The following is a 24,455-nucleotide window of genomic DNA, read 5'->3' on the forward strand; positions in this document are numbered from 1 at the left end:
ACCGCTCTGTAAATCAACGCGGCTAACTTCTGGGTCTTGAAGAGCACGAGCGAGCACGCTTGGCCGTCGTGGTAACTGGCGGCGGGAGGGCGAGCGTGATGAGGCGAGAGAGGACGCGGTCGGGGAAATGGGTGCCACAGCGTTCGTTTAATTGCGTCACCGCAAAAAAACTCACGGCTTTCACAGACTCCCACCCCCCCAACTCCACCACCGCACCCCGGACTCGGCCATAATCTATGTCACGGGCGCAGTAACATTCACAACGATGACAAAAATGCACGTCTCTCACTTCCCCCCCCCCTGCCCCATCTCTCTCTCTCTCTCTCGAGATGACCCTACACCATGAGGTCCCATGCCTGTAAGATCGGCAGTTAACCAGCTTGTCCATGCTGATGAGACGTTGTGTGTCAAAATCGGAGTTTGCTTGTCTTGAAATACATATTTTTTCTCTCACGTGGAGATGGATTTGTGAAGGAGAGTTTATCGTCCGATTATTTATTCGGTTCCATCAACAGGGATTAATCTCAGCCAGGTCTGTCCAGGTCAGCGAGCGGGAATATACCCGGCACACCTCTATGCTAGGGCAGTGGTTACAAGCAGCATAATAATTTAAGCCACAAACACGAATACAATTCAATAATGCTGGCCATGCCTCCAGCCTCATGTGCGACGCAGCCAGACCTTGTCACTGGGTCAAATCTGCCTTGGAAAAAAAAAGTATAACTTATCGAATGAAAGGTTTAACAATGGCTCTGATTCACAGTGTCTGGGTATATATATAAAGTGTTTAATTAACGCGCTGCCGAACAAACCGAAGGGTAAATTGTATTCTGATTAGTTCATCGAACCAGGTAATTCTTACAATACAATTTACATTGCATATAAATGCAGCCACATCTCTCGATGCTTTAATAAGAAGGTTGGGGGGTGGGGGACAAATATTTAAATGTGTTATATGCACATGGACACAAATGGGTCTCAAATCTTGACGTGAACACCCTTGCAGCAGACAGGCAGGCAGGCTACATTCCAGGCGTCAGCTCGAGGATCGGACATGCGCAGCGCGCTCATAAACGGGCTGTTCTGTCACTCGCTGAGCCTGTCAATTGATTGACGATGGCCGTTCGATTGATTTATCGACGACAGTTATAACGAACGAAGTGACCGCACGCCCCGCGTCACGGAATTAGAGGGCCGGGATCATCGCGTGCCACCGGACGGCCGTGCTACAGCCGCGGCTCGGTGACACTCGCGGCGTGAAGGTTGAGCAGATACGGAGCGGTTCCGTGCCCGAAACCCGAGCCGAGATGCCGCACGCAACACACCAAGAGACGCGGAACCTCGATTTGATCGTCAACACAGCGACGCACCTAGAAGCGGCTGCCTCCGGGCGATGACGGCGGAGGCGTGTTCCTACGCAACGAGGCGCCGAGCACGTAGCCAGCGAGCACATTGCCAGGCCAGCACGCAATGAGCACTCAGCAAGCAAGATCACAGCCAGCACTCTGACGATCACGCAGCCGGCCAGCGCGCAGCGAGCGAGCTCACAGCGAGCACGCAGAGAGCGAGCTTGGAGCGACCACGCAGCCTGGAAACTCACAGTGAGCACGCAGCCAGCTCGCTCCGCGTGGAAACCGATGGCGTTATGAGCTTTGCCGCGAGGAAGCCCTGGCTTGGACGGATCAAGAGAAATTAAAAAAATATTTTGATTGACGGATCGATGCATCACGCCCCAGGACTAAAATCGAGCACTGCACGATAGTCAAGGTGTGTAATTGTGCTGTATGTGTGTAGGACTTCTTCTCACCGTACGTAGCCGACCGGTGCTAATCGGAGGTGCGGGAAAGGACAAACCAAACACAATAAGCAGTTCTTCAGAAATTAGTTTTCAATCGAGTGAATTTGAAAGCGCATAGATCCCAGTGGCTTTCTAATATCAGAAGGAAGAGCGTTCCAGACGGACGCAGAAGCGCACCCTGAAAGCACGGGATGCGGTGTCCGTCTTTGTTCAATTGCTAGCCACGATACAATATGACGATCGATCACGATTCATCTTAACAAGGCCCCATATTTGGATAGCATCTGGAATGGGGGGAAGGGGACTCGGGCAGAGGGAGGCGTTGATCAGGGGGTAGGGGTTATTGGAGGAGCCAAGTGTGATGGGTGAGTAGCCAGGTGGGCATTATGCGGCTACAATACAGCGCATCACAGACACACAATTGAAACCGACTGACACCAAATCTAATTCTGGTGTAGATGAGCTAGAAAGCCAAACATTTCGCGTGCACACAGAGTCAAATCGACGCTTACAATATATGGCGAACAGAGTGGGACAATGCAGACGTCCAGAATAAACTCCTCATCCGAGACTCCGAACATTGCACCTCCTGGCTTTGATATTTTCTCTAACACACTGGTGGTGTAACCATCGACCGCATCGGAACATCGACAGACCGATGTGCGCATCTCCTCCATGAATGGGAATTTAAAGACAACCCCCAGCAGTGCCATTCTGGCCATGCGACCCAGACTACGGACCACAGAGTAAACCACGATAGTTCCTAAATACACGAACTCTCTCGCCTGAAGCCCTCTCATCGTGGCGAGCAGACCTCGACATCGGAATTTAGCTCCTGAGCAGATTGTCACTGTGTGCAAGAAAATACAAGAATTCGCAACAACTAAAACCCCAATTTTTTTTTATCTGGCTTCCCAAAAAATGCCGTTCCCATTGGCTGATTCAATTCACTCGTAGGGCAAGAGGTCAACATAAAGTTTTACTTCGCTCCACGTCCCGCGCGAAACACTCACACGTGCACGCTGCCCAGCGTCGGTGAACCGAGTGACTCGCCTCCCGTGAAGCGTGACGCTAGAGCCGATAAAGAGCGGGGCAAAGCCCACAAGCGACTTCCACGAGCACTATGAACCACACAAGGCAAGGCAGACGTGTATGTGTGTGTGTGTACGCCTCTAAAAAAAGAAAATGCACCAGTGACGGATAATCTCGCACGGCTGATAAATTCCTTGTTATCTCGGTGTTGCTTGGCGGGTAGCAGCAGCAGCAGGAGTCCGGTAACACTGTGTTAATAAGCGCCGACCACTTGGACTCCGCAGATAACGCTGCCGATACACGGATACAAGGCGGGGGGGGGGTTCCCTTCCCACATCCTGGGTAGTAAACTGGGACACTGCACACCCCTACACACCCTCCCCACAGGCTCGCAAACTCAACAAGCCCAGCAGCCAGTGCTTTGCCCCCAGTGCCTCTCTTTCAACGGAAGCAACGTTTCGCGTGTTTCTCGTTGGCAAGGTTTAGGGCTTGCACTATAGTGTCCGTTGGCTTATGGTTAGGATTTGGGATTAGGCGAGGTAGGGTCTGGTTGCCTCGTTTGTTAGGGTTCGAGTTAGGGCCAATACTCGTGACTGAGTGGCTGGTTGGTTAGGGTTAGCGGTAGGGCTAGTACTCGTGGCTGGTTGGCTAAGGGCTAGGTGTGGGGATTATGTTTGGTTAACTCATCTTCTCTGCCCCACACACTTCCCGCCCTTTCTCCTCCGGACACCAACATGTGGCCCCTTCCTTCCTCGTGTGCAGTGCATTGGTGTGAACGAGGTGAATCCCTCTGCAATATTCGCGCATGGATCTAGGGCAACATATTAACAAGAGATCAAGCATGAGATAGAGCACATTGTGAATAATGGATCACCCACAACTGCATTAGACACGCACGCACACAAATGAATTGCGAATTTTCAGAAAGACTTCTGCTCAAAGGCAAACTATGAACATCCCAAATGTTCAAAGCCATAGTAAAAATAAGAAGAATTATCAGAAGGCTATAATTTATGCATCCATAAGAGCCTTACTGTGTCCTGTGACCTTTTCAGGAGGAAACTTGCATTCATCGTAAAGATTGGGAAATTCCTTTTGAGCGAATATTTTTTTCAAAGCAAAGCATAAGCAGAATATACACCATGCATACATGGGGGTGGAGGGGGGTTGCCTACACTTAGAGGTCCACCACACAGATTCACGTGCCCACTTGCTGCACTACCGATACATGGCCGTCTAACAACCAAGCTGGTTTTGGATTTTCACCGATGCGTATGGATCAACCAACCCGTGCCTCCATGGCCACCGCGACACAAACCCACAACGGCATCCACAAGCACGCGCGCCTTGTGATGCCGATCAAACATACGCCACTTACGGGAGAGAGAGGAGAGATATTTGGGGGGCACCCGAGCCCCCCTTTGGTGAGCTCCCCCCTCCCTCTCTCCCCGTCGCGCGCTTTTAACTTTACACTGTGAAGGAGAGGCGTGAACGAGGGTGCAGGCAGGGAGAGTAACGGGGCCCACGCAAATTAAACATTCACAGGGCTGTTGGCGGCACACGGCAAATTTCCTTGCTCTCTGCGGACGCCCGTCGCAGTCCGTACAAGGAGGAGGAGGAGGCAGAATAATCGGAGAACGCAGTAATTACACGGCTGAAGTGGGAGGAAGGTGGGGGGGTATGGAGTTGTGGCCAGTTATTTTCTGACTCTTGCTGCTAACATACTATGCGACCTCGAAACAGCTCTTGGCTTGCAAGGCAGGTGCCTAGGCTGTGTTATAGGGGCTGCCCGACGTAGTGGAGAAAATATGTACAATGGTAACAGAGCTGGGATACCATCATGATGGTTAGTATGTGAATGAGTGACCAACCATGACTTTGCCCTACGTGTTCTTAAGCATGCAACTTTGAGGTTGCCAGGAGATGGCAGTGTTGAGTGTCACCGCCTCTTATGCGCGGGTTTTCTGATGGTACTCAGTTTCCTCCTACTCAAATCCAAATAATCGTAAATTATGGCGGCCAAAAATCCCAGGGAGGACCCTGCTGGGTCAATATGTTTCCTCAGGTTGGTGTTTTGGCCGACTTTTATGGACGGCAAGGCTGGTGTGGCAGTGGTAACATGAAGACTTTTAGAGCAGGACACAGCTGACATTGTGCGCATAAGGAGGTGGAATTTGCTTGAATTATTGAAGGGAGCGCAGTTGTGGGTGAGTACGTATTTTGTTGGGTGGGTGAGTATTTTGGTAGGTGAATGAATGGGATGATTGGGGTAGCTGAGCGAGTGAAAATGTTAGTGGGCGAACGAGTCTTTAGGTGGGCAAGTGGGTATTTTGGTAGGTGAGCGAGTGAATGAAAAGTGGTGTGGGCGAATTAATATTTGAGCGAGCGAGCAAGTGGCGAGCGGATGCTTGAGTGGGCCAAGTAAGCGAGCGAAAACAGGAGCCGGCAGGTATTTGGATGGATGAGCAAGCGAGCAGTCAGTAATTGAACACGAGTGTCCATGTACTTGCGTGTTCCACATGAAGCACAGAGTGTTGAGGTTAAGATATAAATGCTGCGTGTGTACACAGGGTCCCACGTGCCATGCAGAGTGCGCTGTACGTCACGTGGGACGTCGCGGAACAAAATAAAAAAAACTATTTTTTATTTTACCAGGTAAGGCACACTGAACTACGTAGCTCTTTTTCAGAAGCGACCTGGCCACAAATGATAGCTCAACGAAGTGGCGTATCATCACGTGGAAAATTATAGTAGCCAAATACTATAAAACGCACGTCAACTTTAAATGTGGAGGGAAAACCCAGGAAAAAAAAATTCAGGCACGCGCAAAATGTAACGACAATTTCCAACTGAACGGAAAAACTCAATAAACGTGGGGAAAGCGTGCCTGGCGCAGTGGGTTATGAGGACCGTTTAAGAGGAGGGAACCATCGTCATTTGCAACCACTGGTCTCTCCCGGCTCCACGCACACGCACAGCCCTGTGAATGTTTCATCTGCATGGCCCACATCACTCCCCCGTGCCTGCACCCTCGCTCGCCTCTCCTTCACATGCAGAGCACCTTTGAGGAACCAAAATGTATTTAGTCTATGAGCCTCCACCAGATATTTCACTTGTCGGTACAAGTGTCTTTGGTGGTTACCAATCTACGTATGCGAATTGGTGACCTCCAGGTTTCCAATTTCTTTATGTGGCTGATAATAGTGAATTATGTGATCAATTTTCGAAATTATTTGATTATCAACTAATCCACTCTTAGTGGCCACGTAAAAAAAACTCTGTGTGACTTGATTTTTTTTCTTCTACCTTAGTTGGTACCGCTTTCTGCTCTAGCCCATGGACAAATGATGCGAGGGCATGCGTTGGCACGGCACCAGCCAGGAAAGGAGCGCTTGCGTGTGGGCCAGGTTCAATGCCCACAGGAGGAGGAGGAGGATGATGTTGCTGCTGCCTATTATGAGATCATACAGTAGGTGAGCTCTCCTGGGGGGTCCAGTGACACCGCCCCACTTTTTCCGTCCACCAACGCCAGGGTTCGTCCCGCCGAGTGGCGCAGCCGCTTGCTCCTCCGCCACTCGGGACACAGCCGGCAGCATCCGTCGCACCGGCACCACCGGGGGACGGTGGCACGCGTTCAGCTCGGGGGGGGTCTGCCCATTGGGGACGCACCACCTCGCTCGCGAATGCGACCGCTTATAGCAAACCCACTGTGGGAAGCGGTAGCGTACCGGTTAGCGCGCTGCGCTAGGATCAAGGCTACGACCCGAGTTCGATTCCCGCTCGCGGCCACCAATACCAGTGACGATTATCTGAACCGGTCCTGGGCCTCCCCTAGGTCGACTCAGCCTCAAATGAGTACCCGGTGCGGTGATGTATACACTAGGGAGACAAAGGCGATCGGGCGTGGTGCTGGCCACCCACCCCCTAGTGTACCGAGGCGGCCTTCATAGGAGCTCACGAACAGCACTTGCCCCAACTGTCTGTTAAGGCTACACGGGGGATCTTTGTCTTTGTCAACCCCACTGCTAGACGAGGGCCGCCCTCAGCAGCGCCGCGTGGCGTCAAGAGAGCTGCCTGCCGACGCTTCGCCATGCCCGGTCGGTGAAGTAAGGGAGCATAGGCTTGGGAGCATAGTGCAGTACAACAACGTGCTGCTGCTGTGCTGCCCTGCCCTCCGCTGCCCACGACGAAGTATCGCGGCGGCCCAAGCACCCACGAGGCTCAACCCCCCCCCCCGCTTTGTCTGCCGAGATGTGGCGAGGCGAAGCAGGTGATTTTGTCCAGAGGCGAACACGCCAGAGGAGACGCAAGGAACGGAAGCGCGCAGCAGCCACTGGGATTGGATCGCCTCGGATCGGATCGGCTCGTGCGAAGGCTCGGGGGTGGAGGTGGGGGGTCGTAGGGAGTTGTTTAATGGCCACTAAATTGGGCTTGCGCAGATTCACGCACCATGAGCGCTCACGCTGCACGCACAAAACCGCGCTGTGCGTGTTGGGTAAATTCACGTTTGATGCGGCCCCAACAAAGGGGAAAGTATCGATATGTATCGGGAAATCTGTAATGTGGGCTCCAAGTGCTTCTTCCGCCTTATCGCGTTTGTCGGCAGCGATTCGACAACCACGGTGTCTGAACGAGCGCGCTCGATAATTTACCACCGGGGCGGAGTAATTAGTGCGCTCGCGCAACGAAAGCAAAATCCCGAGTAGGATTCCGGGCCACGGCTCAACTGGACCTCGACCCAACAACCATCCGGCCAGGTGAAGCAACCCACACAACGACCGGCGCGGTGACGCTTGTCCACGCAGCCTCCAACAGCATGGGCTGGGGGTCGGGGGCATTCGTCCAGCAGTGGATTTACGAAGGGATGAACGTTCGGATGGGCATTATTATTGACAATACTTGGCGAGCTGTGTACACAGCTGCGTGTAGCGGGGGATCAACACCGCAAATAGGGGTTGCGCAACAGGCGGGGGCGCACGTCCAATGCGGCAGCAGCAGACGCACGAACCTGCACACTTCACTCTCCTGCACACTTCACTCTCCTGCACACTTCACTCTCCTGCACACTTCACTCTCCTGCACACTTCACTCTCCTGCACACTTCACCCTGCTGCACACTTCACTCTCCTGCACACTTCACACGCCTGCACACTTCACCCGCCTGCACACTTCACTCTCCTGCACACTTCACACGCCTGCACACTTCACTCTCCTGCACACTTCACACGCCTGCACACTTCACCCGCCTGCACACTTCACTCTCCTGCACTCTTCACCCGCCTGCACACTTCACCCGCCTGCACACTTCACTCTCCTGCACACTTCACGCTCCTGCACACTTCACTCTCCTGCACACTTCACACTCCTGCACACTTCACTCTCCTGCACACTTCACTCGCCTGCACACTTCACCCGCCTGCACACTTCACTCTCCTGTACACTTCACTCTCCTGCACACTTCACCCGCCTGCACACTTCACTCTCCTGCACACTTCACTCTCCTGCACACTTCACGCTCCTGCACACTTCACTCGCCTGCACACTTCACTCTCCTGCACACTTCACTCTCCTGCACACTTCACTCGCCTGCACACTTCACTCTCCTGCACACTTCACTCTCCTGCACACTTCACTCTCCTGCACACTTCACTCTCCTGCACACTTCACTCTCCTGCACACTTCACTCTCCTGCACACTTCTCACTCCTGCACACTTCACTTTCCTGCACACTTCACCCGCCTGCACACTTCACTCTCCTGCACACTTCACTCTCCTGCACACTTCACTCTCCTGCACACTTCACCCGCCTGCACATTCACCCGCCTGCACACTTCACTCTCCTGCACACTTCACCCGCCTGCACACTTCACTCTCCTGCACACTTCACTCTCCTGCACACTTCACTCTCCTGCACACTTCACTCTCCTGCACACTTCACGCTCCTGCACACTTCACTCTCCTGCACACTTCACGCTCCTGCACCCTTCACGCTCCTGCACACTTCACTCTCCTGCACACTTCACTCTCCTGCACACTTCACTCTCCTGCACACTTTACTCTCCTGCACACTTCGCTCTGCTGCACACTTCACGCTCCTGCACCCTTCACGCTCCTGCACACTTCACTCTCCTGCACACTTCACTCTCCTGCACACTTCACTCTCCTGCACACTTCACTCTCCTGCACACTTTACTCTCCTGCACACTTCACTCTGCTGCACACTTCACTCGCCTGCACACTTCACCCGCCTGCAGCCATAGAGAATGTTGGCTCAATAGCTGTCAGCGAGCATCTATTTAAGGCCGGAAGGGCGCGCGAGGGGGTGGTGTGGCCAAGACCCACGCCGGGCCGCCTTTGTCTCCCCTAGTGCCGACGTTTACAACGCCACACCAGAGACTCGTCGTGGGGCCGAGTCCACCTCAGGGGAGGCCCCCAGGACCGGCTTTGATACGACTCGTCCCTACGGCTGGCCGTGTTTGGGAATCAGAGTCGGGTCGCCAGGTTCATAGCGCAGTGCCGCTAACCACGAAGCTATCGCTCCCCTAGCCGACCCTCGCCTGTATATACATACACACACAGAGACACAACGTAGACAAAGATCCCCCGTGTAGGCCACACAGACTCTTGGGGACAAGTGCTGTCAGCGAGCACACATTAAGGCCGGAACACCACAAGATTGGGTTGAGTAACCAGCACCACGCCGGTGTGTAAACATCGCCCTGGTGGCGATGTTTACACACCGCACCAGGTACTCGTTTGAGGCTGAGTCGACCTATGTTAGGGGGGTGCCCAGGACATTTCAGATCATCGTCACTGGTGTTGACCCTGAGCGGTATTCGAGCTCGCTCACACAGCGCGCTAACCGCTGCACTGTCCCACCAGATAGTCACGCAACGCACCCACAGCGACACCACTCACCTGTACACGCACATTCGCTCACGTCAACAACTTAGCTCGCGGGACACTCGATCATTAACATCGCTGCACGGCGACAAATAACACAACGAGTCTTCGTATAGCGTCGTTAGCGGAGAAACAGTGCAAGGGGAGGGTGTGGAGTGTAGCAAGTTCCGAAAGGTCACTCGCCACTGATATCACTCGTCAATCGTGGACCGGGAATTTAACTCGGTTCGCCAGGGTTCGTAGCGCAGCGCGATGTCCACTACACTACCGCTCCCCCACGTTAACATGCACACACCGATACACGCACGCACGCATCTGCAGACAAAGACAGCTGCGCACACCGACTTGCACACACGAACAGATGTCGCCTTCACACACACACACACGCGCATTTACCTGTAGGCACTCGACGACACCGCACCTGTAATGACGCCCGTGCGCGCACACCACACACACACAGCTGTCACCTGTACACAAACGCCGCTATCACCTGTACACATAAAGATCCCCCGTATAGCCTTAGCAGACTGTTTGGGCAAGTGTTGTTAGCGTCTAGAACCTAGAAAGGCCGGCACGGCACGCGAGGGGGTAGGTGGGCAGCATCACGCCCGGCCGCCTTTGTCTCCCTAGTGGAAATGTTTAAACACCGCACCAGGTACTCATTAGAGGCCGACTCGAACTAGTGGAGGCCCAGGGCCGTATCTATGTATGTTGAACTTCTTTCGCACCGTACGTAGCCACCCGTCCTAATCCGGGATGCGGTTCCGATAATTACAATCGTCACTGGCGTTGGCCGTGAGAGAGAATCGAACTGGGTTCGCCGGGCTACTCTACCGCTCCCCACCTGTACACACGCACACACCTGCACACACGCACACACCTGCACACACGCACACACCTGCACACACGCACACACGCACACACCTGCACACACGCACACACCTGCAAACACGCACACACCTGCACACACCTGCACACACCTGCACACCTGCGCCACCGTCTCATCCGGGATGCGCGGCGCACGCGGCCACGGATCGCTCCTCGCTCATCGCCCGCGCGCACCGCCAGCGACGTTGATCCTTCCTCCTCCGCGTTCCATCCACAGTCACCACGTCTCTCTCCTCATCCTCACTTCCCTACCGCAGCTCAGCCGGTCGGTCTATCATTTACCGTGAGGTGAAGCTCGGTCACTCTCCCCCCCGGGGCTGCTGAGGAGGAGGAGGAGGAGCAAGAGGAACTCCTCGATCCCGGAGACGTCTCCTGAAACTGTGAGACCCCCGCGCGGAACGAGGGCGCGGTGCGCATGGCGAGCGGAGAACGGCTGCGGCGGCGCTCAGGTGCGTGTCTAGTGGGGGGGGGGGTGCGCGCCTCTTATCCCTGGGCCCCGCCCCCGAAAGCCCCCCCCCCCCCACTCTCTCCCTCCCCCAGCGCACTGGATACGCGCAGACCCCAGCGAAGGGCCCCGTGCCGTTGGGTGCCCTGTGCCGGTGCAATTGGTCGCGCCGTTAAGGAGCGGGTTCCCCCATTGACCAATGGCAGTGGCGACTCGGCCGCTCGGCTCCGCCCTATTCGTGGCTCTAGCCACGCCCCCCTCCCCCGTGGATCACTGCGTGTTGGAGCGTGGCCGTGGGGTGGTGTGTTGTGCCATCTGCAGCAGCAGCAGCAGCCTTGACCAATCCACTGCTGGATTGCAGCTTCCTTCCAAGGTCGCCCTCAATAATCTATTACGATCATGGACGGAGTTCTGCGTGGGGGGGGGGGGGGGGCACGGTGGGGGGGGGGGGGCAATGCCTCCCACCCCCAAATTGGACACCTTTCTTAATGTATTTACAATTAACATTAAACATACATTAATTCATTATATACACACGCGATTCCTAATGTGAGGGTCAAAGCGAACCGCTACTCCCACCACCCCCCCCCCCCCCCCCTTCAGATATAGAAGTCAAACTCCGCACTGTGATTACGATCCTGCAATGTAATAATTTCACCCGTCACCATCTCAGTCCGGAGTGATTTGAATCGCTCCATCGCTCTCCACGGGCGTCCACTCGGGCGCGTTTCGTCCCTTTGCTGCCACTCCACCATTATTGTTGGACCGCCTCCCACCGTCAGTATCACTGTGCGATACGAAACTCCCCTTGTGTGTGATGAACGTGCGAAAGTGATTCGAGTAAGGGTTGCTCTTTTTTTTTAAAGATCTATTCCGGATGAGACTAAATTTATGAACTGATATTTATACTCTTGGTTATTTCGGTAAAGTCACGCAGGTAAATAAAATAAAAAGAAAAGCAAATATAAATAAATAAATATATGGAATCCCTACGTTTCGATTGCAACACAAGTAATCATCATCAGGTGAAAAAAATCACAGCTAAATGTTTGTTTAATAAAGTGGGAGAAATGCCGAGGCTAAGGTGTTTATATTAGTGTGGACGTCAGGGACTGGGACGTGAGACCGTGCGGGGGGAGGGGGGGCAGTGGGCGGGGCTAGAAGCGAGAGGTTGAATGAACGGATATTTGTGTCTATTGACCAACAAAAGTTGGAGTTTTTAATGTCCGACGTTTCGCTCCAAGTGTTTCGGAAGAAGTTCTTCCCGGAACGTGGAAGGAAACGTCGGACGCCGTGCCGAAACAACACGCGGTATGAACGGGGAGCTGCAAAAAGTGTTTTAGGTACAAAATGGGAAGGAAACGCTTACTTACATTCCTGTTTTCCAAAAGCATTTCTCTTCATATGGCTTCATTGTGATTTGTCAGGTGGAACCAGCTAAATAAATATATATAGGATATGTGTACGTATGTCTGTATGTTGAACTTCTTTCGCACCGTACGTAACCAACCGTGATGACTAATCGGAGGTGCGGGATTTCCTTTTATTCCAAAAGACCGCAACTGGGTCTCATCAACACCCCCCATTTCGAGGAGAGTCCCTGCATTCGTGACGTTTCGCCATTTCCATTTGTGAAGTGGCATGCTGGGAGGAAATCGCAGTGCCGGAGAGAACCCCGTCGATCGATCAATACGTCTCTATCGCTGTCACAATAGAGTTTCTAGATCGAGTGAATATAACTGTTGTTAAACCCGCCACCACTCGACACGGCCAATTGGTTTGGTTCGTCACGTAAAACAAAGCGTGCCAATTCTTTACCAGTTCAGCACACCGGTTGTCTGTTGGCTAGTAAACCCACAACATTTACCATTCGAGTACAGGGATTCCTCTACTTATGAACATTCGATTCACGAACTTTCAGAGATATGTCCAGTTGCCCGTTCGGAGCGAGAGTCGTAAGTTCTACCGCCGCGCAATAGATGGCGGTGGTGGCATCTACATCTGCAGAACATGAAGAATTAGTGGCATCTACATTTAAAGCCATTCCCCGTGTTTAGTGTACATGCCGTGTTAACATGTTTGGAGTCGACAGGAGCAAAGTTGGACTTACGAACCACTGAACAGACCACTGAAACCCAACTCTTTCGTAAGTAGAGGAGTCTCTGTACGTTTCGCCGGTATTTACAGCCATCCTCATCAGGCGACAGCCAGAGTTATGGGGAAATCCTCATGTTTCGGTCTTAAATAAACGGATAAATGTGACATCGTCACTTGTGAGCCAATCACGTGCGAAGAGAAGAGGGGGCGGAGGGGGAGGGGGCTTAATGCATTCATATAAATGACAATGGATCTATATTAATAGAGGTTTGTTTGGGTTAAATCGCGTAAATATATAAAAATGTCGTCAAACACGCCACCACCCGACACAGCCAACTAGTAATGGTTGTCACGTAAACAGAACGTGCCAATTCGTCACGTGACAACCCTTACTACTGTGTCGAGTGGTGGCGGGTTTAACGACACAACATTTATATATTTACGCGATATAACCCCCCAAAAAACCTCTATTATGAATAATATTGGTCGCGAAAGCCTGCCACGTGTTAAATTTGGTTGGGCTATTCACAGCTAATCAACGTAATAATGCGCATGCATAACGCGCATGCGTGATGCACATCCATTAGACATCTATCGCGGTGTTGCCATCTCCTGGTCGCTGCGCATCTCAGGGTTATCACAGAATTCATCAGTCAAGAGCCACTCTGCAACAACACATTGCCATAGGGTTATCTGTTGAAGGTGAAAAAAAACACCGCTGGCAGAGTTACCTGGAAGGCCCGTGAAATCCGTTTGCATTTTTGTTAATAATTTGTAAATCATATGTACGGCAAGTTGGATACAATATATGTTTAGGAGCGCGTTAGTTCGCGCGCCCGTGTGCGTATGTGTTAATATCAATAAACTGTCACGTTTAAACATGGCAAAATGTATATGATTACGGTCACAAAAATTATTCTCAGAACAATAATCTACACACACACATCACAGCGGGCTAAGTGCTGGCTGGGACGGCTTAATGCTGCAAATGATTTCTCGGCCAGCCCCTTAAATAAACGGCGGTGACGTTAATTGAGTGTAGTGGACGGCGCGTGCGTGCGCGTGTGTGCGTGTATGTGTGTTTGTGTGTGTGCGTAGGGAGCGGTGGTGTAGTGGTTAGCGCGCTGCGCTACGAACCCAGCCACCAGAATTCGATTCCCGCTCACGACCAACATCAGTGACGATTATTTTAACTTTGCCTAGGCCTCCCCCAGGTCGACTCAGCCTCAAATGAGTACCTGGTTGCGGTGTGTAAACAATACCTTCGGGAGTGACAAAGGCGGCCGGGCGTGGTGCTGGCTGGCCACCCACCCCCTCGTGTGCCGTGCCGGCCTTCGTAGGTGCTGCTCGCTAACAGCACTTGCCCCAACAGTCTGTTAAGGCTACACGGGGGTATCTTTGTCTCTGTGCGGTAGTAATTGCTGGGGTAAATGGCTGATCTCGGCCCGGGTGCCGTGTCCGCGTGTGAATCGGCACGGGGGCAGCGGCAGCAACTCTTTAAAACGCCGCCAAAGCTTCGTGATCCGCACTCACGCGCGGGCCGAGCTCCGCTGCAGCAACACGAGGACCTGGGAAGTTGATTACAGGTCCCCCCGCTCCCGCGTGAGTGTGCGCGTTTTGGACGACACGTTACATGTGCAGCGGTTACAGATTGTCGCACGTGCATTTAACTTAATGGGAATGCCATCGACGGTACTCAATGTTGCTAATGTACTCTGTTCTGGGTGCTCTCTCGTCATTGGACTTTTCCATCCCGCCTCAGACCTCCCTTTCCTTAAGTGCCTCCTCGGACGGCTAATCTCCTATTTCTCCAAACATGGTCTCGATGAACCCAACAGAGTCAGGTTTCTGACAAGGCCATTCTCATGCGCTCGCCTTCCCTTGTCAAACCGTGGATCTCTCTCACTCCGAGCTCTCTCCCAGACCTCTCCGCTCCTTGCATCGTCTTCACGATGATGCAGAGCTTCTCCAAAAGAACGCGTCTTCTGTCGAAGCCGCCAGTCGATCTTTCTCCTCTGCTTCCCCCCCCCCCCACCCTTGTCTAGAACTCTCTCCCCTAGCCGTCCGTGCTGTCGACGCCCTGCCCCTGTTCAAGGCCAAGCATCGATGCGTTCCTCTTCTCCTCTGCCCATGACCGACTGCCTCTCTCGATGGATCAAATGCGCCCGCTGTCTTGGGGGCGTGGTCGCAGGTTCACACCGCTGTGTGAATCACAACTGGACATTGTAACATTCCAAAATGCTGTAGCTCTGTATTAACCCAAGCTTCGTACGTTATCCCCACGCTCGGGATTTTATTTTATTTGGGATGGGGGTGGGTGGAGGTGGGTGGGGGGGGTGGACGGCCTCGGCTATAAATCTGGGAACCTGTCCTCCGAGAAGGGCTCTCGTAATGGGCATAAAGCCCTGCAGCTGACACGGCCCTTAACAACGATCATCACTTACAGCGGCCGCGGGCAAAATCGCCGTCCGCCGTTTGTTTTACAGCAGCGGCGGCGGCGGCAGAGATGAGTACCAATTTTGTGACCGTGAAGCACCCACTTAGCTTTTTTTTTTCGCTGCTTTTAGTTGTTCTGACAATATATGTTATGGCCTCGTGTACATCTTAAAAGTCAGCAAAGTGATACTGAAAAGAAGGGGCGGGGGGGAGGGGGTAATCTTGCAACGCAGCTAATAACCGGTACACCCCTCCAAAGACAAAGACCCCCCGTATAGCTTTAACGGAATGTTGGGGAAAGTGCCGTTTACGAGTAGCACCGTCACATAGTCACTTTAAGATGTTTTTTTGTTCCTGTTTTTGTTTTTTGTTTGTTGCGGTTGCACCCGATTCAAGAGCCGAATGGCTCACAGGGCTACACCAAATAAATGGAAATGCAAGGTCGGCACGGCCCAACGAGGGGGTTGGTGGCAAACGCCACGCCCGGCCGCATTTGTCGATGTTTACACACAGCACCAGATACATTTGAGGCCGAGTAAACCTAGCGGAGCCCCAGAACCGTTTCAGATAATCGCCACTGCTGTTGGCCGTGAGCGGAAATCGAACTCGGCTCGCCGGGTTCGCCGCGCGGCGCGATAACCCCCTGCTCCCACCACCACCACCAACAACAACAACCCCACCCCCTCCCTTCCCACTCGCCACCCACATCTTGCAAATCAACTACGAATGGGAGACCGCGCCCTTTGTCGATGGCTCGCCAGCTCTGCTCGGACGCGATGAGATTTCGATGCCAATCTCCCCCAGCGGCATTCGCGTGACACCCAGAATGTGCCCCCGGCTTGGTATTTATTTAATTTTCTGCAGAGATTTTACGCCCACGCCCACCCCCCCTCCCCGTTCTAATGGCGTTCATCTTTGTTGTTGCGACTCTGCCCTTGTTTATCGGTGAGCACGTGGCAAGAGCCGTCGATGGCAACAACAAAAAAAGGATCGACTTCAATTGCAACTTGGCATTTCGCAGAAGGCGCGTTCGCGTCGAGTGACAGAGACGTCGGCAGCCACCGTGGACATCCAACCTCGCCTTCAGCAAAAACATAAACAAAAAAAACCTTGGCCCGTGACGAGTGCTTCGTTACATGCTGGAACAGCGCGGAAAACGTTTTGTTCGGCAAATTCTTTTGGCAGCCACATCAAAAGGACCTCGTTTTGTCCTCCATCTTTTTCGTAGGATTATACGAATACCGGATACAATGATATAGGAGTATAATGCGTGGTTGTGACCATGTAATCTAGTGGTAGTGCCTTATGCCGACAATTCATACTCCAAGCCAGCCAAGCAGCACTCCGGAAATTATGAGTGGGAAATGAGGCCGTGTCTGTTGCTATTCATGACGCATCGGCAGTGGCGTGGCTGTGGGGTGAGTCGATCGTGCCACTAAACCAGGGCCAATGGGCCAGGGATGGGGAGGCCTTGGTGCATGGCTACGGAGTCGGGGGGGGGGGGGGTTAAAATGGGGGGGGGGGCATTTCCAACCCACGCTACGCCACTGCCCATCGTGGCGAATTCACCTCGAAAGCAGTCGGGTCATTTGTTTGCCATTCTGAAACTTAAGAGCGGTTGCGGCGGCAGCAGCAGCAGCAGCAGCAAATAACTGCGGAATGTGTGACCACCGGCTCAGAGGTGAGGTCCATCTCTGCGTCCACTGGCTACAAAGACAAAGATCCCCCGTATAGCCTGAATCGACCGTAGTAGCAAGTGCTGTTCGCGAGAAGGCCGACACAGCACACGAGGGGGTGGGTGGTCGGCACGGCACGCACGGCCGGCCGGCCGCCTTTAGTCTCCCTAGCGACGATGTTTACACACCGCAGCAGGTACTCATTTGCGGCTGAGTTGACCTAGGGGAGGCCCAGCACCGGTTCAAATAATCCTCACTGGTGTTGTCGGTTGGCCGTGAGCGGGAATCGCGAACTCTGGTCGTAGCCGGGGTTCGTCGCGAGCGCAGCGCTAACCACTGCACGACCGCTCCCCAGTGGCTTCACCCCCCCCCCCGGGCCCCCCCCCCCCCCCCGAGACGCGTGCGATGGTTTCCGGCCTCTCGCCCACGCGTCGAGGCTGAGGCGGACAGCGGCGCGTGGGTGTGCGGCGCCTCGCGCTCCTCTCGCTCGATCTGCCGGGCGCGCGTCAGGGCACCGACCGCTGAGCCCGTCGCGGCAAATTCAGGGCATGACAGCGGTGGCACGAAATGGCAACCGCCAAAATTAAGGTCCCCACCCCCCCCCCCCCCTCCTTGAATAGGACCAAAAAATAGAGTCGGTCACAGGCAGCGCTGTTGCTCGTGCCCTTCGTGTGGGGAGCGGTGGTGTCGCGGTCAGCGCGTCCGCGAACCCGGCGACCCGAGATCGATTCTCGCTCACGACCAACGCCAGTGACGATTATCTGAACTTGGTTATGGGCCTTCCCTAGGTCGACTCAGCCTCAAACGAGTATCTGGTGCGGTGTGTAAACGTCGCCGCTCGGAAGAGAAAGGCGGACGGGCGTGGTGCTGGCCACCCACCCCCTCGTGTGCCGCTCCGGCCTTCATACGTGCTCGCTAACAGCAATTGCCCCTACGGTCTGTTGTACGCATGTTAAACTTTTTTCGAACCATACGTTACCAAGCGTGCTAATCGGAGGTGCGGAAGGAAGGACACCAAACTAAACACGAAAAACCGTTCTAAACGAATGAGTTTTCAATCGAATGTATAGCTCCGGTGGCTTTCTAGTGTATTTGTGCCGTTTATTATCGGGGTATTTGTTCATCGTTACATTTCAAACATTGTTTTTAGTATTCTTAGTTTTTTCGGTAAAGTCACGTTGAAGAGAAACAACAAAATAACAAAATATATATAAAACAATAAAAAATTCTCACGACGTTTCGACCATAACTCAAACGGTCATCATCAGGTGTGTCGGTTTGCATAAATTTATTTTGAAAACGGCATATTTATTTATTTATTTATATATTTAAAAAAATAACGTTTGCGTAAAAGATGTGATTCCGGACATACAATACCCTGGTGTCTACAAACTAAGTTGCCTCTGTGGTAGTAGTTACATTGGAGAAACCAAACGCCATATCTCGGACCGCATTCGTGAACATAAAGCAGACCTTAAACACGGTAGGACCAACACCTCGGCCGTAGCAGATCATTGTTCTAATTCAGTAGGCTCACATGCCATTGACTTTTCCAAGACGGAGGTTCTTTGTAAGCCATCTGGCTTCCATGAGAGATTCGTTCATGAGGCTATCCACATATACAAGCACAGAGATAATTTCAACCGAGAAGATGGATTCTATCTTAGCAATCATTGGAAAGATTTGATAAATCATTTCAGTTCTTGATTGATTGTTCACGCTTACAGTGGCTTTCAGACAGCATACATAAAAACAAATTTCGTCTCCCCCCTCCTCTTTTCAAAAAATAGATGGACTAGTCCTGGGCAAACTGCCAATCGTTGCGCGTGACGCAAACGTTATTTTTTTAAAAAATATAAATAAATAAATAAATATGACGTTTTCAAAATAAATTTATGCAAACCGACACACCTGATGATGACCGTTTGAGTTATGGTCGAAACGTCGTGAGAATTTTTTATTGTTTTATATATATTTTGTTATTTTGTTGTTTCTCTTCAACGTGACTTTACCGAAAAAACTAAGAATATGAATTACTGCAGTCACGAAAGCTTTAAATCAAAATTGTTTTTAGTGTTTGTAGGAGCACGGTTCTGGCCGCAGAGTGAAGTTGATCACGCTCCACCGCGTTGCCCCCCAGCCGAGGGATGAAACACAGTCGAGAGGAGGACGCACACCGAGGTAGAAGACGGAGCGACGGGATCGACTCGCGTGCAGGTGCTCAGTAGCATTGTTACAAGCCCCGTGCACCTAGCCTGGCACAAGCGCCGTGTTGACATCACAGCCACTTCGTAGCGAATGCCCGATGTTGTTGTTGTTACATGCATCGCAGAACAGTGAGAGATGGCTGCGGCTTGGGGACGGCCTTCATCCAGCAGTGCCGTGTTTATGGCTGACACATGGTTCTGATTTTAGGATGGAGTTGTTGTGTTAGGTCGGGGACCGACGTCGCATGGAAGTTCACGCAGGGCTTTGGTCGCCACCACCAATGGCAAGGGCTCGAACGCTTTGCCACAACACCCACTCTCAACCGCACAGCGCCGCATTTCTCCCCCACCTAAGTAGACATTAATGCTGAGCTACTATTGCTGCTGCTGGGTCACGCCACTATGGCTGATGGGAGGGGTGCCGGCTCTTCGCTAATCTGGGTTCCAGGTAAGGTTGGGGGCGCGGGGAAGGGGTGCCCTAGATGGAGGAATCCCCTGAATGTGGCACACATGTGAGAAGAGAAATGAAACAGCAACATAAATTTCGTTTTAAAGCTTTCGTGACTGCAGGGATTCATATTCTTGGTTCTTTCGGTAAAGTCACGTAGAAGGGAAATAATAAAATAATAAAAATAAAACAATAAAATTATCACGACGTTTCGATTGCAACACAAGCAATCATCATCATCAGGTGTGAAATCCACAGCAAGAAGTTTTCTTGTGGTTTTCACACCTGATGATGGTTGCTTGTGTTGCAATCGAAACGTCGTGATAATTTTATTGTTTTATTTTTTTAGCATTTTATTATTTCCCTTCTACGTGACTTTATCGAAACAACAAACATTTCATTGTTTTTGACCAAACATCCCAATTGCAGGAACCTATAAAAAAAAGACTCAAAAGTGGCCGGGTGGCCCAGAAGTCAGAGCGATCAACCGGCACCGCTGCGAGATTCTGGGGTTCAAATTCGGCGTTCGGCCGCCCGTGGGTTCGGTGCCATGGCTGCATCGGGTTCCCCGATCGACTCCACAGTGAGCTACACCTCGCTGATTTACACTCTGGCATGTCCCTTGCACAAGTTATGCCTCTGCTCAACATAGATCATTTTCACCAACGCGCGGAATGATTTGTTTTATTTATCAATAAAACCCACCGACGTCACTCAAAAAAAACGAACGATGCATCATTTCAATTGCAGGATCCGTGCACTTAATTTACGTGCCCTAAGAGGCTCTTAGTGGCGGAAATGAAATTCCCCCCTCTAGCTCCGCGCTTCGCAATGAGCCGGAGAGCTAACGGCCGCAAGCTACGGACAAGCAACCACCTTGGGCCGAGTACAAACCCGTCGGCTCAATCGTCAGTGGCCAGCACACCGGGCGAGTGAGTTCGAACGCTCGCACGTCCAAAGGCTTCGAGACGTGTCGCATAATTGAGGGTGAAGGTAAAGGCGCAGCCCGGCAATTGCTTGCTCCCGCCGCTGCTCGTGGAAGGGCCTCTCTCTCTCTCTCTAGAGCAGTGCTCTTCACTTCACTCATTTTAAGATAGGGTTGGGGGGGGGGGAGCACTTTCGCCGATAAAACATAATCAGTGTGTGAGTGGCCAACGCACATTTTAAACCATTGGGGTGCACGTCATGGGCCGCACTAAAGGTCACCAGGGGCCCGCCAGTGGCCCGCGAGCCTTGCAACGAAGAACGATGCTCTATAGGGGAATTTTGCCTAGTGTTTAAATAGATGGGAGTACCCACACTTTAACCCACCAGACATGACCTGCCGATCAACTATCCGTTGTGCAGCCATTCATACCGCTGGATAGACGGAGGCGCGGGGGGATTTAATAAACGTGATCCGTTGTTGCAATTGCCAGGCAGCGTATGTCCAGCAGTAAAGGCAGACGCGGCTTTTCCTTACATCTCACGGAGCTCTGATATTCGCGTGTCAGTAGGCAGGCAAGTAGCGTGGCGAGGAAGACAGGTTATATTCACTGACGAGCCGACCTTGACTTTTATGCTGGAAATTGTCCTAGCAAAATATCACACTGCTGAGCCGCATCGTGGCCGCATGCACACTCCACAAAAGCCATCGCAAACAGCAGGTCGGGTGATAGGCATCGGTATGGATGTTCACAGAACAAGCCACAAGCCGAGCTGGGTGGTGGTGCCGTTGCTGCTGCTGCTGTGTGTGTGGGGTGGCGTTGTGTCGCTTCTGGTGTATCCCCGCGCCGGTCTCGGCAGGGTCGGCACGCCACTGCCCTCTCCCTTCGCCCGGCGCCGCTCGCTCGCACTCCCTCCCCCTCTCTCTCTCGGGCCGCGCCACGACGTAAATATCAGATTCGTTGGTCTCTCGACAACAACAACAACAACAACGAAAACGTACGCCTTCAAATGTCAAGCAATAGAACCGGAGTCCATTAAATATTCACTAAAGACACTGCAAAAAAATACTTATTTTCATACGTGTAATAAACAAACGTAGTTTTAACAAAAAAAAACTAACGCGAAGATTTCATGACAATATAATTTATGATTTTTGTAACGTCCTTCTTGATACGACCCGGGTCTCCCTGGCAAAAGAGGCAAGGCTCTTCCATGCGTCTCGATGGCTACATTGATGATCTCCTGGCGAAACAAAGGGTTCAACTTCAACAACATCGATAAAATCATTGCCGTCAAATAACATCGAGATATCTCTGATGTACGCGCAGTGCTCAGATTACGAGAAGCAAGGCCACGCCTGTTCCGTGCCTTGTTGACTGTGCGAGGGATTTCCCAGCTTGGGGGGAATGGCAACGGTGCTGCCGATGAACCGTAGGGAGGTTGTGGGAGGTGGGGGAGGGATGGGAGGTGGGTGGAGGTTGTGGGAGGTGGGGTAGTAGGTGGGGGGAGGGGTGGGAGGTGGGGGGAGGGGTGGAAGGTGGGGGGAGGGTTTCTCCTTCATGCCGCCGTGATCACCGCAGAGCGTCCCCGCGTGCACCGACGAAGAGTCCGCGCCACCAACCACCCCCTCCGACTCGGCGCGCGGGCAGGTGTCGCCTCGGCGCAGCGGACGAGCGGCGTCCCGTGATGCGTCCAAAATAACTAAACGATTAACTATTTTTTTTATTTTACCATGTAAGGCCCACTGACCTATACATAGCTCTTTGTCAGAAGCGACCTGGCTATCACAAATGATAGCTCGTGACGATGTTTTTATTTTACCAGGTAAGGCTACCACTGAGCTATGTAGCTCTTTTTCAGAAGCGACCTGGCTATCACAAATGATGGCTCAACGTCGTGGCTTATCGCGTGGAAATTTAAGGCATAATAAAGGGTTTTTTTGTTTTGGGTTAGATCGCGTTATTTATAAATGTGTCGTAACCCTCCACCACCCGACACGGCCAATCAGCAAAAAAGTGTCACGTCGACAAAAGACAAATAGTTCACTACTTTAGCCCACCGGTGTGTTGAAGAGTGAATCCACAACATTTACAGTATTCAAACTGTAAATGTTGTGGATTCACTCTTCAACACACCGGTACTCAAACTGTAAATGTTGTGGATTCACTCTTCAACACACCGGTGGGCTAAAGTAGTGAACTATTTGTCTTTTGTCAACGTGACACTTTTTTTGCTGATTGGCCGTGTCGGGTGGTGGAGGGTTACGACACATTTATAAATAACGCGATCCAACCCAAAAAACCTTTATTATGAATAATATTGGTCGCGAAAGCCTGCTACGTGTTAAACCAAATTTAAGGCAGCCAAATACTCTAAACGCGTGTGATGCTGATTGTAATTGTGGAGGGAAAAAACGGAGGACTCGGAGAAAAATCCACGAGGGGAGAGACACGCAAACTCCAAATATACGGGCGTCAAGGTCGGGATCGAACCCACGAACCCTACACAATCGGCGAGGTAGTTAACATCTCGCCACTGCTGAAGTAAATCGGCACTGTGGCTACAGAGAACATGGCAAGGGTGCAGCCCTGCGATTGCTCGCCCAATGCCACTTTTTTTCTGGTGGAAGGGCCTCACCTAGAGAGAGCGTTAGAGGGCATTTGGTCTACTCTTCCACGTTTGACAGACGTATTGGAAGAAGGTGACAGTACCCACCTCCATATGTGACCTGCTAAACTTCAAATATACAGCAGGCGTCAGCGCGATCGAACCCACGACCTCCTGCATACCAGGCGAGGCAGTTCACATCTCCTAGCCACCGCCGCGCCCACCCATGGGAGAGGGACGACTGGGTGTCCCTCGGGGCGCGTTCAGTGGAGACGTTTGACGTTCGTGCGACACATTTGTCGAAGAGCTGCACGTGGAACAGCGAGGAGAATGCTCGCGTTCAACTCCACTCCAGCGACAGTCTCCATGTCCCTGCGCGTGCATTCACCTCTCGGCTGCTTGTCTGAGTCTGTAGGTGAAGGGGATTTGGCAGCTTGGGAAGGGACAGCTTAGGGGAAACCCGAGCGCGCTCCTAAGCCAAACGACATTTTCAAATGTCCAAAATGTCCCGTGTAACTTTGTTCGGAACGGCGGACTTTGTCCTTGGGCTGACCTTGCATTTCCAACCCAAGCGGCAACCCTTCCTTTATGACACTATTTACATCTTAATAGGTGGTGTTAAACTCTTTTATACAAGTCTATAAAATAAATGGGTGACTCTGCAACTTGGGCGGGCTGGTTGCATGTACTCGGGTAAGCTTAAATGCAGCCTGGCGTATAATTGCGGCTGGGGATGCGGGCGCCAAAATCCTTCCTCCACTTTTGCCCCCCCATCCCCCCCCCCTTTTGGTAACCAGCGAGAAATCTCCACACCAGGCCATCTCGAGACACAAGTTTGACACGAGCCTTTTGCGTGCGAAAATTCCGTCCGCCTGGACCACATCACGGAGTGGTCCACTTGACTGAAATCTTTCGTAGCCGCAAGAATTCATAACTCTTTGGGTCTTTCGGTAAAGTCACGTTGATAGAAAAATAACAATGACCGCCTCTT

General features: G+C 52.2%; 1 protein-coding gene across 3 annotated transcripts in view; it reads right to left on the reverse strand.

Annotated features, from left to right (window-relative positions):
* The window catches only part of LRRC3 (leucine rich repeat containing 3), a 60,453-nt gene extending 49,358 nt beyond the window's left edge, over positions 1–11,095 (reverse strand). The window contains exon 1 of one of the 3 annotated variants that reach the window (XM_032965377.2): positions 10,904–11,095. The gene's annotated coding sequence lies outside the window, so the exon portion shown is untranslated. Of the gene's footprint in view, positions 1–10,713 lie in introns of all 3 variants that reach the window. The other 2 variants (XM_032965378.2, XM_032965376.2) reach the window with 2 other exon arrangements.
* Between the last annotated feature and the right edge of the window lie 13,360 nt (positions 11,096–24,455).

Source organism: Petromyzon marinus, chromosome 34 (assembly GCF_048934315.1).
Source record: "Petromyzon marinus isolate PM22_M1 ecotype Great Lakes invasive population chromosome 34, UKy_Petmar_22M1.pri1.0, whole genome shotgun sequence".
Classification (NCBI taxonomy): domain Eukaryota; kingdom Metazoa; phylum Chordata; class Hyperoartia; order Petromyzontiformes; family Petromyzontidae; genus Petromyzon; species Petromyzon marinus.